The sequence below is a fragment of the Lepisma saccharinum genome, chromosome 14 (genome assembly GCF_977018435.1).
Source record: "Lepisma saccharinum chromosome 14, izLepSacc3.1, whole genome shotgun sequence".
Taxonomy (NCBI): Eukaryota; Metazoa; Arthropoda; class Insecta; order Zygentoma; family Lepismatidae; genus Lepisma; species Lepisma saccharinum.
Window position 1 is genome coordinate 74,458,638 of NC_139242.1, and position 18,626 is coordinate 74,477,263.

General features: G+C 37.6%; 1 protein-coding gene across 1 annotated transcript in view; it reads left to right on the plus strand.

Moving 5' to 3' along the window:
- LOC145998410 (uncharacterized) overlaps window positions 1-18,626 on the plus strand; it is a 458,011-nt gene that overhangs the window by 366,483 nt on the left and 72,902 nt on the right. The window contains exon 3 of the mRNA XM_083134817.1: window positions 7,170-7,284. The gene's annotated coding sequence lies outside the window, so the exon portion shown is untranslated. The remainder of the gene's footprint in view (window positions 1-7,169; window positions 7,285-18,626) is intronic.

Here is an 18,626-nt window from a genome sequence, read left to right on the forward strand (position 1 = left end):
GCATCTGTTGTGACAAATTCAATATCATTATAAATTGTAGATATTCTAAATTTGTAATGCATCCAATTCAAGCTTGGATATGAATCAATCCTCATCCTATGCTCTGAAAACAAATTGTAGCAATTTCCCCACCAGTGATTCCTAAACACTTTGAGCATGAAATAATACCCGTAATCATCTGTGTAAAAATTCACAAAATATCCAGCAATTTTGCCATAATTATTGTACACAACATGTTGAACATACGTTGAAACGTTTATATAGGAACAATGGTGGAAAATATCAGAATCAGATTGTCTGGATTCTCTGAGTATGACCTGTTTGCAGTTTGCAATGAAAACAGAGATGCAGTGGGTGCTTAACAGTGAATTGCCTTTTCACTACCTATGCCTTAAATATATAAGCAAGTTTGAAAAAATTGTGTACAATAATTATGGCAGAATTGCTGGATATTTTGTGAATTTTTACACAGATGATTACGGGTATTATTTCATGCTCAAAGTGTTTAGGAATCACTGGTGGGGAAATTGCTACAATTTGTTTTCAGAGCATAGGATGAGGATTGATTCATATCCAAGCTTGAATTGGATGCATTACAAATTTAGAATATCTACAATTTATAATGATATTGAATTTGTCACAACAGATGCTGGCCATTTGTATAGTGGGGATGATTTTGATCCTGATTGTGTGTGGTACTCTAAACATATATACCTGAATGAGATTATAATGTATTTTATAAGACAAAAAATTCAAAGATTGTGATTCTGATTGTATTGCAAAAATTCTAGGTGGGAATAATCTTAGCAGAAGATGCAATTGTGGGAAACAATTGTGGGAAACAATTATTTAAATTAAAAATATTTTCAGACACAGCAGAAACAACAGACACAGCAGGGACAGCAGGGAGTGCAGAAATAGAGCAGAAACAGGATTGAAGGTATAGAATGAATTTTTTGTTCCCAACATATTGACTGTATAGAATAGTGAAAGCCTAGATATAAATATAACCCATAGATATTCTGTTGCCCCCACTTGCAAGATGTCTGAAGATTATATTGTAAAATATATAAACAATCAGTATCTTGTCTACAGTATATATGAAACAAATGCAAGAGATTTTTCAGATAATTTTAATCACAGAACTGTTTGTTTTGAAGAGAACCCATATGTCCCCACACAAATTATGCAAGTGAGCATCATAGATGCATTGAATACAAATCAACAACTTGTCAGCATCCTGGGGAATTATGTCACAGAGATAAGCCTTGTAGATTTCAAAATTGTTGTTAAAATTTCAAATAAAAGCACAAAATGTTATGTCAACAAGATTTTCAGACCTGAGCTAAGCACATCCCTGAGCAGTGATGGGATCCTCAGGTTCTGTGACAACATTGTGAGCCCCCCTGAAAATAAGATCAATCTGTTCAAGCTCAATACCCACAAATACAATCAGTTGCTCAGGTATGTATACTCTGAGGTTGGGTACTATGATGATTTTTATGTTATGACCCTTGTAGGAACAACAAAAATATATTTTGTAGAATTTCAGGACAAAGCACCTGATAATATCATCACATATGAATACATAGAGAATATAGGATATGCATTCATCAAAAATTCCAAGACCTCAGCAGAAAAATCTAATTATATGAGCTCTATCAACTATGTTGATTGTTTCTCTACAAAAATTATATACAATTCAGAATCTGTGAATGCCATTGTTTCATGCTACCTCCTTTTCAGAACAGCAAAAAATAACACCGAGAGGGTTCTTGCAGTTGAGTGTTTCATGCAACTTGACAGATTGGAATATATTAAATTGAAAAAATTACCCCATATCATATACAATATTGTTTTGGATGAAACAAATGACACTGTAATTGTTCACTGTGTAATATCTTTGATGGGCCTTGAATCACATAAAAACAGTTTCATCTCAAAATTTGCAACAATCATAAACAATGAGGCTGTATCGGAATGCATTGAGTAATGGGTTTTCATGATTCTGTTCCTTGCATATTCATGCCAGTGTGTAATTATTAAATATGCAGAATTTTTTTTGACAGAAGAGCAATTTCAAAATACATAAAATCATAATCACTTATTGGGGATTTCAGGCTTAGGTTCTTGAATCTGTCCGAGCATGACCTGTTCTCTGTTGGGGAATGAAACTGAAATGCAATAGGTGCTTTCAAGTGATTTTGCCTTTCACTACCTGTCCCTGAAATCCCTAATAAGATTTGAAATATCCATGTTCAATACATGCAAAAGAATTGTTGGATTTTTTGTGCATTATTCTGTAGAGTATTATTATTGGCATTGTGGATTTGCAATGTATGATGATTACTGGTACAACAATTGCAATGAGAATTGTTTTGTGTACAGAATGGACATAATTATGCCACAGAGTCTAAACTGGATCCACTATAATATCACCAACAGAATTTCTGTACCTCTACCCCTGAATCATATTGAATATGTCACCACAGATGAGGGCAATTTGTATCGACTTGAAGATTTTAAGCCAGGCATGAACAAATTTTCAAAATATACAAATTTCAGTGAGATTCTAATGTATATGTTTAGGCAAAAATTTAAAAATTGTGAACATAAATGCATATGCCTGTCACTTGAAGCGCACAACATACAAAATACATGCCAATGTGACAGAGAATTGTTCACATTGCCACTAAGCTTGTCATAATGCAGAATTTTTTGACAGAAGAGGAATTTCAAAATACATAAAATCCGAATCACTTGTTCAAGATTTTAGGCTTAGGTTCCTGAACCTGTCCGAGTATAATTTGTTAGCAGTTCAGAATAAGACTGAAATGCACTGGGTTCTTAACAGTGACAAGAATTTTCAATACTTGTCACTGAAGGATGTAAGCAAGTTTGAAAAATTTATGTACAACAAGTTTAAGAAAATTTGTGGATTGTTTGTGCATCACCACACTGGGAGCTATTATTATTTCTGCAGGTTGAAATTGTTTGATGAATGTTGGTACAGCAATTGTTGTAATGGGTATGAAGATTATGATTTAGAGCTCATGGCTGATCAGAGCTTAAATTGGGTGCATTTTAAATTTTTGAATAGAATAATTTCCAATCCCAATCTGTTTAATAGGAATATTGAATTTGTGACCACAGATGATGGGCACTTGTTCAGTGCAGATGATTTCCACCCAAATCTTGTTGGGTATATAAAGCACAAATGCCTAAATAAGCTTGTTCTGTATTTTCTGAGGCAAAAATTCAGAAATTGCAGCAGTAAGTGCCTTGCACTGTGCCTAGACAAAACCTCTTGGAATGAAACATGCAGGTGTGGAGAACAATTATCTAAGCTCCCAATAATACATACATAGTTGCTACAGTTCCAATTTTGCAATATTGTTCAGCAAACATGTATCCCGGGCAGTGTGATTTGGAAATAAAACGGGATTATCAGCAACAAAGGAACAATATTATTAAGCATAGTGTTGAGCATGCTCTTAAAAAATTACAGCATTGCATTTTTGAATGTGTCATTGTTTTAGAAGGATAACACACAGCACTTGTTGCAATATTTTTTGAGAGAAGGAATTTGTCACAATATATACAATCGGAATCACTGTTGGAAAAATTCAAGCTTGCATTTTCCGATTTATGTGAATATGATGTGTTTGCAGTTAGAAATGAGACAGAATTTAGGTGGGTGCTTGACAGTGACCATGAATTTGGATGCATACATCTGGGATTGTTAGGCAAGAAGGAAAAATACATATATCTGTTGCACAGGAGAATTGTTGGGCTGTTTGTAGGTTTTTATGATTGTTACAGAAAAAATTATTGGTTCACAACAAAATATTTTGAATCAATGTATTGTTTTCATATCCCATTTGACATATCTGAGAACTGGAAACATTTAAATTATGATACTTATTTGAAATACTATGATGATTTTGAACTTGTAACCACAGATACAGGCTTGGTGTTTTCTGGTGCGGATTTTGTTAGAAGAGAAAAATATAACTCAGAAGTCATAAATGCAAATGAGATTATTCTATATTTGCTGAGTTTGAAGATAAAATTTCATGATTTGAGATATTTTGAACCTTTAAACTGCAATTTTTTGCAATCTTCAAATCTCAACCTCAAATTCTGATCGGGAGGTACACAGAGCCATGTACAATTTCTGTTTATATCTACATGATTGCTCTCCACAATTGTGTAGGTGCACAATAGGATCAATGCTCATGTCATTTTTTGACAGAAGAGATGTTGCAAAATATATTACATCTGAATCTCTTCTTCCTGATTTCAAAATTAGATTCTCAACACTCTCAGAGTATGATTTATTTTCAATCAATAATGAAACAGAGTTCCGCTGGGCCCTGAACAGCACACAAAAATTCAATTATCTAAACTTGAAATACATCACTGATTTTGAGTGCCACAAGTATAATTCTTGAAGGAGAATTGTGGGGCAGTTTGTTGTTTTTTTATTATTATATTGATTTTTCCTATTATGGAGGATGGTTTTCAAATCATGCAAGTGTGGGGATATTCTATGATTTTGAGATTCTTCCCAATCAGAGCTCAAACTGGAAACATTTTAGATTTTTGATGATGCATCTGGATAGGTTCCAAAAGGCAGAATTTGTCACAACAGACATTGGAATGTTGTATAGTGGTGCAGATTTTAATCATCACCTGCAATATTTTGATGCATACAATTCTCAGATGTTGAACATGACTGAGATATCTTGTATCTTCTTCAGCAAAAATTTAAAAATTGCAGCATTAGGTGCTTTAATAGAATAATAAAATCATGGAATATATTTACAGAGTGTGAGTGCGGGAAACCACTAAGGTGCATGCCTCTGCTGTTGAGATAGCCCAGCCTAACATGTAATATTGTTTGCAGGTTGATTCAAGATGCAAACATTTTTTTAGAAAAAAAGGGATATTTCCAGATACATCAAATCCAAATCTCTTGTTCCTGAATTTAAATTGAGATTCTCAAAATTGTAAAGTGTATTGTGTGCTCCATGATGCTCACATAATTTGTGGAGAGGCATTTTATGGCCTGTTTCTGGTGCAGAGGGTCTAGCTCCTGGTCTAGAAAATTACAAAATATGGCCTTGCAATCTAAATTATAGAGAGCAATCACACAAATATTTCCAATCAATTTTGTTTGGAAATGTTGATGACTGTGCAGAACAAGTATAAGAGAAATATTTCATGTTATATTTTCTATGGCATTTAGGGCATATTTTTGTGAGATTTCTGCTTTTATCTGGATTACAATTATTTTGGTGCTTAACCCAATTGGGGCTGGATATATTCTCTTTGCATTGATTACAATATTTTTGATTCGGCATTTTTGTTGTTGTTTATTATATAAAATTTCCTGGGCTTCAATTCAAAATTCTATGCTTAATAAAAAAATATCAGTTGGGTTCAGCAGTGTGTTTTGTATATTTAGTGTGTGTGTGTGTGTGTGTATGTGTGTGAATATTTTTGGCTTTGGTATTTATATAAAATTTCTTGGGGTTCAAATCAAAACTCTATACTTAATAAAAAATATCAGTTGGGTTCAACAATGTGCTTTGTGTGTGTGTGTGTGTGTGTGTGTGTGTGTGTGTGTGTGTGGGTGGGTGGGTGTGTAGGTGTGTGTGTGTGTGTGTGTGTGTGTGTGTGTATCTTGGCTTAGTTTTAGGCGTGGGCAAAAAAAATATCAAGAGGGGCATATTTTTAACAAATTTATGGACAACAATCTGACAGAAGTGCCTTTTGTAAGTGTGAACAAATCGATCTCAGGGGGCTCATCATTTCACAGGAAATTCCTGAGGGCATTTTTACAAAAATCTTGGATTAGACGGAGTACCACACTTGAGCAAAAAGCTCATATGGGCATGTTGAGCAAGTTTTAAGTGTAGGCAAATCTGCCTGAGAGGGGCTCATCATTTCTCGAGTTTATAATAGGTCAAATAACACTACTTTCCTCATTAATGTTTTTGTATTTTATAATTAGTTATTGTATTTTGTCCCAAACTTCTTTTTCATCTCAACGAATATCCTTCGAAGTATGCAACGCACGAGTCTAATGTGTGATGTATGTTCGGTTACTATAAATGGATTAGTTGATAATTTAAACTATAATGTAAACTTCTCATTATGGCGTTATTGTAATCCACATCTGGTCGTGATTGTTTGTGGGAATTGTAGTCTCATGTCTCATCTCGAATTTACAGATGTGCTACGTTCTTGGTCTCATCTCGATAAGTCTCGATCGTTACAAGGCTGAATGACTCTATGGGCGTGAGCAATCGTAAATTGCATATTGACCACACAGCCTGGAGTAAAACACGACCTCCATTGTCTCCCACCAGATGGCAGGGCATTTTTCTCTGATAATTTCTCTCATTTATTTAAACATAGATTATCTCTATTTGTCAGTTTGTCCTTTCCGCTTATATAACCATTTTGTATCACATGTTGTATTGTTTTTGTTGGAATAGTTTATTATTAATCACATGAAAATTTATTACACGTGTGATCTGGCGCACGTAAAAAATGCGAAATTGCAAATGTGAAGGTTCATTCATTCCAACTGTATATATTGTTCGATACTAGGATCGTAATAGCATTACTGAATTGTCAACCATAAAAGGGAACTCTACTCTGTTTAAGTTCGACTTTCTTACACATTGCGCTTATCCATTATCAATGCCAGAGGCCGAAATATCAATTTAAGCGACTTTCGGCGTGAGATAGCAAATATCATTCATTGAACTAGCATGCAATGGCCATTATATTGTATAGCACTTCTACTAACATGACGTTTCGAGAGAGTACCCCTTCTCTCGTCTTCAGGTGAGCTAATTTCTTCATTCCGGATGGTGAGGATCAAACCTATGACAAGTCTGCTATTTTACTAAAGAAAATCCGACGCACGAATCACACGTTCGTCGTAGGTTCAATCCCTACCACCGGCAAGAAATTCCTTCACCTCAAAACGTGAGAAGAGGTGCTAGTAGATGTATTTGACGACCTCATACGTCACATTTCTTGTGCTGAAAGACCTAACAATTAAGCACGTATAATAATTGATTTGTGTTCTTTTCATCTTCGGAATTCTCAAAAACATTGTTCCTAAAAATACTGTTCTCTTTCTCTTTCAGATAAACCATTGCGGGATATCTTCAAGGAACAGGATAAAGGCCTTCGCCTTTCATAGCCCACTAAATCAGCCCTAAGGGCCAAGAGAAGCAAATTATCACCTTCCTAACCATCTAGGTAAGTGTATTCGGTCACTTAGTTTGCAAGCCAGTGGCGGCGATTGGGTTCCAAAACCAGGGGGGCAAGATGCCAAAACTGGGAGGGGCAAAGACAGTATACACGTATTTCCCTTTGTAGATAAGGTTTAGCATAGTGCCGGGACAAAAGTGGCGAAAAGTGGGGGGCAACTGCGCCCCTCGCCCCCCCAAATCGCCGCCACTGTTGCAAGCAAATTCAGATATCCTATTTGGAAGATTATCTATACTTTCTTATTGGAGACTGGTGCAACTTTAATGTGTTTAGTTTATATGCTTAAGTACATAAGAGTTGCACCTTGAATGGATTAAGGTGCTTCTTTATGTAGCCATAACAAATTCAGTATTGCATCTTCAGAACAAAGAGCCACTTTGCGCAGAATAAGAATTACAAGCCAGCACTTTCTCAGTATGAAATTATGATAGCGCCAGAATATTTTAAAAAACAGTGTGGAGGCAGAGGGGATCTTCTCTGGGGGACAGTCACAATCAGTATACACCGCAATACCACACAAAAGCATATTTGATCTACAAGCCCGTATATTTACTTACTTTTTCTTCTTTGTAGGCGTTAAGTGTCGCGCACTGGTCTCTGGGAGGCATCTGCACCTTGGGACCATCTGGCAGAAAACAGATTTTGTGTGTTCGAATTGAAAGTCGTGTTAAATGTGCGTAAAACTCAAATTGTGCCATTAATACGAGTGTTAAAAAGAACTACACTTTCCAAGTACATTTATTTCAGTTCGTAGACCACTTTTATTTTTTTTAATTTTATGTAAATATGTATTACAATCCCGGGATTTGTATCCTTTTCACAAATATGAAATATTTGAGTCGTATAATTATCAGTTGTCCACATTAACATTAAGTTCTAATACTGAGAACTGATTAATTGATTGATTTGGTGTTTTAAGTCCACTTTATGCACAATAAGGCTAATCGGGACTGGACGTAAAGTTTAAAGTGGGATCCCAATCACTATGTACCTCCACCGGGAATCGAACCCGGGACCCCTTTACTGAGAACTGAAATTGACTAAATTACTGCAGAGAATAAGTTCGACTTGCGAAAAGCTTGAAAGACGCGCTGTGCTGCGCGGAGAGTAAAACCGAAGCAACGTGGACAAAAGACGAAGACATTCAGTGCAAAACACTCGCTGGTGCCATGGTTGCCATATCTCTTTTCTACTTTTTTTTTTAGATAAAACTTTGAAAATTTATATGCTTGTTATTTATGCTACCGTGAATACAACAAAATAGAAAAGGTTTCAATAATTGTAAATGGAGGATTGTCATAGCTAATTTTTTCATTCTTGAAAATAGAAAGTTGAAATTAGGTATGCTAGATATGGTGCCGTTCTGTTAGCGAACGTGCTCTTATCGAAGACGTGCTCTTAGCGAACACAGTTACGGAAGGATTTGCAGGAGCATGCTGTTAGCGAACACAGTAACACTTGTCCTGTCTTATTTGTCCTTGAATCTGGTCAGCATGCAAGTGTTGCCAGTGATAAGCCAACTTGCGTGGAGAAACACATCAGTGGCTGGTGCCTCTTGACCTGGCCTGACTCATCCCTGATCATTCTTCAATCCGGTCTTCCTTGTCGCACAACAGTTTTGCTACATTGTGTTCTGACGTCAGACGAGGAATGCCTACGAGGTGAGGTTAGGCCTGTTAGGTTAGGTTCCATTAACATAAATACAATGAAAAATTATTATTTAGGCTAAGAGAACTAAACATAGCTAGCCTAATCTAACAACTTAGGCATTTAGCCTTGTTCCAAATTAGGCAGGGAGAACTTGAGTCTCTAGCGGTAAAAGGAAGAAGACTTACATGAACATCGACACCCTATTTGAAAACAGCTTTGGAGCAACTGAAAATTGATAATAACATTTACTAATGTCTTAGGAAGTTGTCCTTTGTGCAAAAAGTAACCTATATTCCTTTTCCGGAATGTCTGGAGTAAGAGAACGCGAACGCGTTCTGGGCGCACGTTGCGGGTGTGCGCCTCGTCCAATGAACGCGCGGAGGGGAGGGGTCCCGCGAGATTGGGCGACTCAACTGGTCCAGTAGTTCTGTAGTAAACATGACAGCTCGCAAGCCTACTAGGGGAATTCTGCATTTTGCACCCTTCTCCACCTAGTCTGGCCCCGCCCACAAGCTTTCGCCTCTGCGCGTCGCTACTCCAGACATTCCGGAAAAGGAATATAGGTTGATTAACATTTGCATTTCCTATGTAAAATTTGATTTCAAAGAAGATGAAATATATCAATATTTTAACAAAAACTTTCATGTAGTTAACCTAAATTGTTGAGGACCCTTCACTTAGCTAATTTCAAACTAAAATGATTATAAGGTATCATTGGCAACACTTGCATGTTGACCACTTTCAAGGACAAACAAGACAGGGCAAGTTTGTGTGTTCGCTAACAGCACGCACCTGCAAATCCTTTCCTTCCGGTGTTCGCTAAGAGCACGTGTTCGCTACGAGCATGGAATCCTAGATATCAATGCTACTGTGGATATAACTAAATACTGATATTTTAGAAAACCGAAAAAACTCAGGCTTGCCACTGCCAAAATAGGGTTTACGACGACTGCAAGTGGAACGCGAACGGGGAAGCAGGTTCTGCGTCAGTCGCGACCATCGAAGAAAGTGCGCATGCGCTAAATGGACGAGTCCAGTGGCAAAATAGGGGTGACCGATGTGAAAGTTGTCTTTGTTCCACTCCGGGACGGTTTATTACGAGTCGTAACAGCCAATCAGAAACGCAACAAAGACAAGCGACAATAAAGAACCGAACGCATACAAACGAAATACTGATCAGAAACGCATGGTGTAGTTTCGCACATGCTTCTACCGTCTTCCTCTCTCGATGTTTTTTGGTCGTCCATTCCAACTAGGAGTCTTAAAATAAATACTGCTTAGCTACCTCCAGAAATAATATCCTAAATTCGCCTCCTCTAGTTACTTTAGCCATGTTCTATCATGCGTCTACCAATTCTTTACCCGTAGTTACTTTGCAGCATGAATTAATCAAGCAACATAAAGGAGATCATGTGACAAGACTAGGATGCAGTATACTTCTGTTCATCAACGTTGAATTACCGGCATTAGCAGGTAGTCAATTATGCACGCGTAAGGCTTCGAAATCCATCGGATTTCACGTGCAGGACTAATGAGATTTTTTATTCAGGGATGGCGTGGGTAGCATGCTACGTAAGCTGTCGATTGATATACTCTGGCCAATGTAATAAGCAGAGCTGACTGTAGGATTACTCTCCATTGTTGGACTCTTGGCGAGGAAGTAGAGAAAAAAAGTTACTTGGTCTTATGGTACGCTCTTTGGAATCGTAATTAATTAAACATGCTTGATGTTATAATTACGGTTGAGCCTATACTGATGCCGATCTATAGGTACCGGAAACTTTATTTTTACTTTGTACCAATTTAACACAAGAAACTGTATTTTGTGATTACATAACATCTGTTTTAATATTCTGATGTTATTCTTGAATATTCTAAAGCAAATTTATTAGTAAATTGATGCACATAATTGAACAAGAATATTTACTAGGGATAGGATTTTTATGACCAAAAAATCACCAAAATATGCAAAATAAAATATGCTCATAAAAGGTAAAAAAAAAGGTAAAGTGCTCCCCTGTGCATAGCACCACGCCATGAAGGCGTATAGGGGGTGTGGGGGTAACGCCCCACACTTTCTTGATCCGGTCGTGAGTGGGGGTGATGTGATCAGCATCACGCCCCTGACCGCCTTTACCCCCCAGGGTTTCCCCCAGGTACCCATGTTATTCGACGCTGGGTGGGCGCCGGGGCCGCTTCTACCGTTAGAAAAGTTCCCGGATTTGAACCGGCCGGGGATCGAACCCGGGACCTTTAGCATGGTAGTCAGACGCGTTACCGACTGAGCCACCGCGGCATATGACCAATAATTTTACAAAATATGCCCTTATAACTGGACTGTTTCAAACATCAATATGTAACACATGCATAAATATTTTATATAGCCCTACGTACTATTTTTAATTCACTTTATGGGCCCTGAGTTGCAATACACAATGAATACTTTCTGTAAATTTTCAAATAAAAATTAAAAGGATTTTGCTGAAGTCCAAAGAAAAATCCTCTAGTCAACATTGGAGTAAGAACACATCCACTTCGATTGATTGATTGATTGATTTAGTTTATTTTACTTCGCGTTTTGTGCCTCTTGGCTAATTTGCGAAGATGGGGATGTGTGATGAAATTGATGAATGGACATTCACAAACAACCAAGCCCGAGCGGGATTCGAAACCGGAACCCTTGGCGTCGCAGCGCGATGTGCTAACCACTTTATTTTTTAAGGAAATACCCCCCTACACGGAGGTATCCCCCACCATTAACACTTTTTCTCACTTTTACACTTTTCAATTCTTACAGTTTCTCAGTTTCTTATTATCTAGACAAACACAAATATCCATGCCTTATCCGGAACTCGAACCCGGAACCTCTGGCGTTGTAGCGCGCTCTGCTAACCACTCCGCCACGGAGGTCGACACTACTCGGCAACAGGGTCCGGCTCACCCACTTCGAAAATGACTGTATATTTCTTGAAAAAGCAAAAATATGCTGAATATGACCGAAAATCCATCAAAATATGCTCTATCACGTAGAAATGGCCAAATATGCCAAAATATTCCCTTAAAAAGCAACTTAATTCAATTAGTTTCTTCACAATTTGAATATCTATATATTTAGGGAACATATCACTCTTACCAAACAAAATATGCTGTCATGAATATCCTAGCCCTAAATTATTTACACACCAATATTTATAAATATTTTGAACAAATTTTTATTATTGCAATTTTCAAGTATCTGTATCTGTGGGTATCGGTATCGGTTCAAGGTGGTATCGCCTCAGCCCAAGCTATAATTCTACAGAATATTTAATTGCAGTCATAGTGCGTTAATATATTGTAAGCCATGTGATATAAGGGCTACCGGAATGGAATGAACACGTTGATGTTGTATAATACAGTGCTCAAAAAATGTTGCATAATTTGATATAAACAGAATCTAGCTCTTGAAGGAAATGGGATATGCCAAGATATGAAGCAAAAACCTTTACTTTAATGCACAAGCGAAGTGTTTTAACTAAACCAGAGGAAAAGTATGCAGGATCGCTGTTAGAAAACGAACCAAAACAACCTACGTGCATAATAAGTGTCAGCAATCCCAACTGCCACTTCTAGTGCGGTTGTTCCTGCTCTTCAGGAGCCAATCCGCCCTCCCTGAGCACGTACGCACCTCCTTACACGACGTGGTATTCATCACAGCAGGTTGTCCAGTGTATCCTGAAGAATACGCTCCCATTCATATATGGCGACCTCGGTGTGCTGTTGGAAGGTCTAAGGTGTGTTGGGACTATGTAGTTAAGGTCTGGTGAATAAGCTGGCCGTTGCATGCCAAGGAGGATATGTATCATGTTTGTTTTCAAAATATGCAACATTTTCGTCTGGATACCGAACTTGAGGTGACATATCATGAGCACCATTATTCAATAGCGACTATAGCTCTTAATATATTTGCAAGTGTTTCATGGAGAGTGGTATCTGAAATTGATTTTTCTCCATCTGTTTTCTGCATCACAGTATTGTAAAGGGTCAAATTTCGGCTAAATTTGATCTCAAATATTTTTCTTACTCAAAAAGCACCTTCACCAAATTATATTACATTGAGGGTCGAGAGATCTTATTGTGGTGCAAATTTCAGGTTTTTCTTTTTCTCATTTGGGATTACGGAACGCAAAGCTATGATTTTTCAAACGTTTCAATTTCTGGAAACATAGAAAAAAATTGGCCTGGGCACCTCATACATTTAACAATTCTCGTACTTACTTGGCACCGCATTGTAGACGTAAAAGTTACGGTTATCGTGTATGGTTATTTTATGCTCCAAAGTTCAGTAACTATGAAATATATCTATCGCATTCCTTGTAGTAAAGAGTTCAAAATAGGCTACTAATCTGTAAACAAAAATTATAATAAAGCCTATATTTCTGAAGAAAATTGTTTTTGAATCAATAAATTTGCAATTATAGAACGGAAGTTACAATTTCCATAAACGTCTGAAAACGCTAAACTGGCCGCCAGATCTACACGCAAGTCTGAAAAAATTGTCAATGTCGATTTTGAATAGTGACAAATTAATTCAAAATTGATCGAAATATGGAATGTATCCCCTCATATTCGCGATTAGCCTAAAGTGGCAGGAAAGCGAAGAAATATAAACCAAATCAATCAATCAATACATTCCCCTCCCACCAAAATTGGAACCTATGATTACATTAATCTCTAGACGACACTGTTGATTAATAAACACTGAGGCAGACAGACAAACAGACGGTATGTGGAGATAATGGAGTTGGACGAAACTTCTGATATCCACAAAATATCGTCAAGTGTACCTTTACCGCCAAAACTTTAACGACGCGCCAGCGTAAGAACCAATCACATTGCGACCCGGCAATGGACACGGAAGCATTTTGGCGCGTAAAGAACTCACTCCCTACGTTCCTCGTGATAGCAAATCTATTACAGTACTTTTGCGTTACATTTCGTTCTTGTCAGTTCGTTATTATCCTTGCTGACTGCATATTCAAATAAAGGCGTAGATGATCATAAAATAATGCGGAAAATTATAGTTTTATTGACCTAAATTCTGTACAATGCACTAGACTAACTTGAATTTACAAATCACCTACTTTGTTGTCAAGGGAGTATGTCGCAATATAATACGAGTTGAGAGCAAAATGTTTCCACTACATCAATTATATCACCAATTTTGCGCAACAATGGTCGCTTTTTGGACCTTTGTCTCACTTTTGTTGCGTCATAATAAGGGTTCATTAACGACCTGTTTGCTGGTTTCCCTTGTTTTATGATTTCCGTTATGCTGCGATGTGTGTATAAAGAAGACATTACGCTAGGGTGAAATACACGCTTGTTCATTCCAAGGGCGGTGGGCACTGATTTTCCGGCTTCCTCAACAATGGCCCATTGTAGCGCCTTTGTTGCAGCCCTCGTTTCTGTTTAATGGCGCACTTTCAAGGGAAGAAAAATGGAGGGGAGGAACAGACCAGACAATATTGCTTTTGGGAACTGTGTTTATGGCATATGACAATAAATTCTAATGAAGGTCGTAGACAGAATTTTTTTGGTGAGTTCCAAATTTCGATTAAAAAATAGTGTATGTGGAATTCTTGTGGAAAAATGGTACTACACGTGCATTCTGTATCTTAACCTCCATAACTTCTACGTTAGTACTAATATAGTTGATTGTTTTTTTAAAAATTGTAGTTCTTAGTCATTGAAAATTATGTTCCTTATAATGGCATTTATCTCAGCTTTCTTGCAAACCCATTTAACAGTCAGGTGGGTCCGGCAAGCCCCTTCTTTAACCCATTAGAACGTTCTGCACAAAACCATGTCTCTTCAATCGACAAAGGGTTCAGAACAATCTCTCTGTTGTAGCGGTAGTGGTAGAAAGATTTGAAAGAAATTAGAAGCAGTAGGCATTTGAAAAAAAAAATGTGGTTGCACTGAACATGTGTTTCCAGTGCATACCCCGGTCGCCTTCCTAACCGTGGTTGAAGACAGATTTCAGCCCTTGTAATAGTAAATGCACGATTCCGTTTTTAGCGTGAATAATGGTAAAAACATGACCGATGTTGTAGCCTCAATAATGGTAAGTGTGACTAAGATTTCAGCTCGAATAATGATATAAGCATGACAGATTTCAGTTTGAATAATGGTAAAAGTCCGACTGAAATTTCAGCCTGAATAATGGTAAAATCACGACAGGTTTCAGATTAAATAATGGTAAAAACATTATTGTTTTAGATCAGCACTATCGGTATCATAGACTCTTTTGCAAATATCTTCAATGTATTTATATATTTTTTTAATAATTTGACGAACTTTCGGAAAGAATCCAGTGAGCCCATGTCATGTTACACAGCAATTGCAATAATTTGTATAATTACCAAAATGTCTAAAAATATTTCGGTAGACATAAAAAAAATATGCAGTCTCCATTTTCTTACCACATGGAAATCATTTGGTTTGCAAATGACATATATAATGTACATTGTTCTAATGCGCATAACGCTAGGAGCCAGAGTGAATAAATTAAAGGCCAATATCCAGGTATAACGTACCGCGATCCGGACCATGATTAGATTGTGTTTTGTCGCGTCGTCTCGATTCGCCAGATATAGTACGTCTTAATTAATTTAGCGATGAAGCAATCAACCACATCACCCAGCCTAGCGTGATCCTACCATCTGCTTATGGTGATGATGTTGGACCGGTTTGCGACATACGTCAATAGAAAATTGTATATCAAAAGGCTTTCGAACTTACAAAATCGATTCAGTCCCTTCGCTTTAGAGAAACCATTGATAAGGTATCATCGTTTGTTCCTTTCACGATTTCACCATTTCAGTTATTTCATAGAGCTAGAAAACTGGCGTGCAATAAAAAATAGATGACAGGCTAAAAAGTACATCAATATGCTTCCTAAAGGATAAAATTGCGCACTAGCTATCTGCTTAGAGCAGATAAGAGTACAACAATATGCTTCCTGCAGACTTAGAAGTAGGACCGTACCCAGAGGAGGGGCCATGGTGCTCATGCCCCTCTCCCTTCGAACTATGAAATAATGTGAACCTGTAAAAATCCACGAAAATAATATTGATGATTTTGCAAGAATTTCGATTTCGTAAGTTTTTGTGGCGAGAAGCAGGATCGAAATGTTCCCAGTCCGCAATATTTTGTAATTAGAGTTTTATAATCATTGTTGGTAGGCTACCAGACGTCCCGATTCAGTCGGGACAGTCTATTCTTTACAATACATGTCCCGACTTTTCTCGAACTCCAGTCGTTATGCGAAAATGTCCCAGTTTGTAAAATTAACTCAATTTTGACACGTTCTCCGTTATAATATAATTGCTAATACATATAATTTAATTCATAAACAGCTATATTATAGTCTAAACATAGAATTATCATAGCTGTTCATTGGTGTTGTGCTGGTATAAGAAAATTAAAGAAAATTTAAACATTGTTAATATGCAGAATACAAGTGTCACAGTCTTTGTTTGTAAGCGACTGTGTTGCTGACTGTCGGGTCGGGAGTGGGTGGGAAGGAGGTGTCCGTCTGCGAGTTGAATGTTACCGTTATTTTGGACCATAATGTAGCACGTCTAGCTCTAGCTGCAATAGATGGTCAAATCTAATACCCCAACAGCATTTCGGCGACCATCGTGACGGAGTGATTAGCACAGCGAACTACGACTGCAGGGGTCCCGAGGTCGAGACTCTGTCTGGGCGTGGATGCTCTTTGTGAGTGTTCTTTCATAAATGTCATCATATCATCACTCATCCTCATCGCCGCGATTAGCCAAAGTGGAAGAAAGAGACGTCTTGGTTCTCTTTGTTCCACATTTTCGAATCTCCCCCTCCCCTTTAAAGAAAATGCCGGGTACGGACCTGCATAGAAGCACACCAATATGTTTCCTGAAGGATAGAAGGTATACAAATATGATGTGCATAATTTTCTTTTTCCATACTTGAATCACTCGAATCCTGCATGTTAATATTTCATTACTGTATGCTGGAACTGGCAGAATCATTAACGGAAGTCCCAAGGAGTAAAATAAGCGAAATAGAAAAAAGGAAGGGCTAAATAATTTTTTCATTCTTCCTTTTCTTTTAGTTTCTATGTGGCTTCTCTGACCTTTCCACGAGCGCTCCATTCTCCGCTTTAATTCCTCCCATTGTGCTATTTATTAAATTGAATCTTCACCAAAGACTTTCCGTGGACGTGTTTGTTCTGCAATTGAACCGATTCCGGTACCAAGCAATGTCAAGACCTGTGTCCCACACGTATGTACTAAGTCTTCCGGTGCTCCTACGCATCAATCAGGCTGTGCGGAAGAACAAATTGGCATCAAAGGGAAGGCATTAGTGCGTCTCAAGAGAAAGACGCCACCTCTGGAGATTTCTAATAACTTCCTTCCTCTCCATCAAAAGTCCCCTGCACGTGACATTTGCTCCTTTGACTCATAGAGAGAAGAGCTTCCTGTTACAACATTTCTTGTAAGTAAAACTGGATTAAGTGTTACACTTGTACTTCCTATATGCTTAGGTTCGTTACACTGCGATGTTGCGAGATGAAAAACTGTTCATTACAGAAGATAAAAGGAGATTGGAAGATGTAATTGCTAATTTCCTGTTCTTGTCCTTAGTGCCTGATATTGAAACATTAATGTAGAGTAGCTGCACATGTCGAGGCGTTTTCTCGTAGAAAGGAGTTTAGTACAAAACTAACAATAAAAGAGAATTTACTAGTGTTAGCAACAAATAAACAATGACTAAGGTTATCATTAAAGAACTTCACATTATACCGCTCGCAATTCCAATTGGCGGCTGTGAAACAACGAATCAGCGATCAGTTGAATTCTCTTCGACTGACATCGGGCATTTTCGGATACACAGCATGTTGCCAAACGTACTGTAAAATTGGGGGGGGGAGAGAGAGTTGATGAGCGGCGTTTCTGGATAAAAGTTGTACAATAGTACACAAAGCACGGAAAATTAGTACACAAAACATCAAAATACTGTACAAACAAGACAATACAAACAACTGACAAAAGCAGACGTACACATGGCAACGTGGCAACGGCAGAGCGATGTTGCCCCTACAGCTCTTCGCAACTGAGGTTGTTGACACTCATCGACGCACACATCTCCGAAGACAATTCGCGATTAAAATTATCCGATATGCCATCTGGTGAGATTTTCAGGAACCACTCCAAGTATGACACTTCGCTGCGCTTCGATGCGCTTCGCTGTGTTCAATATGGGAAAAGTAACGTCTACTGTTCAGTTTTTCCCTCTAAATCATTTTGTGGGCCAGGATAAGTGAAAGGCTTACATGTGTTTTCCACCCCGTGGAATCAACAAAATGAAACTTGTAAATAAATCAGGGAAAACAGAACTGATTGACAAGATTGGCATAACTGAAATGCGGCAAGGAAGTTATGAAGAATGCACGAGTCTCTTCACTTTATTTTCCGAAAGATGATTTTATTACCATGAAAGTAAGTTTTGAATTGTTCTTTATGAATATAACATTTTTTCTTCGAAAACAATGCAGTATGTATGTAATTTGGAACAGGTGCAAGTTGATTAAGTGCGAAGATGGAAATAGTTTGAGAATTAATTAATGTCTGTAATCATAAAGATAAGTCAGAAAA